Below are 1,190 nucleotides of genomic sequence, written 5' to 3' on the forward strand. Positions count from 1 at the left end.
CAGAGGGACAACTGGCACTTTGATTGGAAAGTTAGACCAGTATAATTATGATATTGAATACAGAGAAGGAGCATTTCATGGAAATGCCGATGGAATGAGCCGAGGACCCTGCAAAAATGAGTGCAGACATTGTTGCAAAAGAGAGGTTGAACTAACCAGGTGTCATCAAGCTGAAGTCAAAGTGACTGAAAGAGTTGATGATGGTGAAGTGGAACCAGGTATAGATATTAAAGCAGAGCAGGAGAAAGACCAAGATTTGAAGCCAGTGATTGATTTTCTAAAAGCAAGTGTTTTGCGCCCTGCTTGGGAGAAGGTGTCTACCTTAAGCCCTGTGAAAAAGAACTATTGGGCACAATGGAACCAGTTGAAGCTTGAAAATGGTATTCTTCTCCTGAGATGGGAAACTGCAGATGGGAAAGTGACGACCTGGCAAACGGTTATATCGAGAAAGTTACGGCAAGTTGTGCTGCGTCAATCCCATGATAGTTTAACAGGAGGACATCTCGGAGTTAAGAAGACATTGAGTCACCTACGACAGAGATTTTACTGGATAGTTATGAGGCAAGATGTGGAAGAATGGTGCAGGACCTGCAGTACATGTTGTGCTAAAAGAGGACCCAAGCATAAGGGACGTGCTCAAATGAAGTTATATCAAGTTGATGCACCAATGGAAAGAGTACCTGTTGACATTGCTGGTCTTTTGCCCCGAACTCATGCTGGAAATAAGTACATTTGTGTGGTGATGGATTATTTCACCAAGTGGCCTAAGGCGTATGCAATACCAAATCAGGAAGCTACAACTGTAGCTGTGGCTATTAGTAACTTATTCTTCAGATTTGGCATGCCATGCGAACTGCATTCAGATCAAGGCCATAACTTCGAATCAGCTGTGTTCCATGAATGCTGCAAGTTGTTTGGCATACGAAAGACCAGGACAACGCCACTTCACCCACAGTCCGATGGGATGGTAGAAAAGTACAATTGGACACTGGGACAGGAATTGGCAAAGTTTTAAATAGCCACCAAGATGACTGGAATGTCTTACTCCCTCCACTGTTGATGGCCCACAGAACAGCAGAGCATGAAGCCACTGGATATACTCCAGCAAAGTTAATGTTTGGTCGAGAGCTTCGGTTGCCAGTAGATCTGTTAACAGGACGCCCACCCTATGAAGAGTCGCCTGAAAATGT

The sequence above is a fragment of the Limulus polyphemus genome, unplaced genomic scaffold, assembly GCF_000517525.1.
Source record: "Limulus polyphemus unplaced genomic scaffold, Limulus_polyphemus-2.1.2 Scaffold3681, whole genome shotgun sequence".
In the NCBI taxonomy this organism is placed as follows: Eukaryota; Metazoa; Arthropoda; class Merostomata; order Xiphosura; family Limulidae; genus Limulus; species Limulus polyphemus.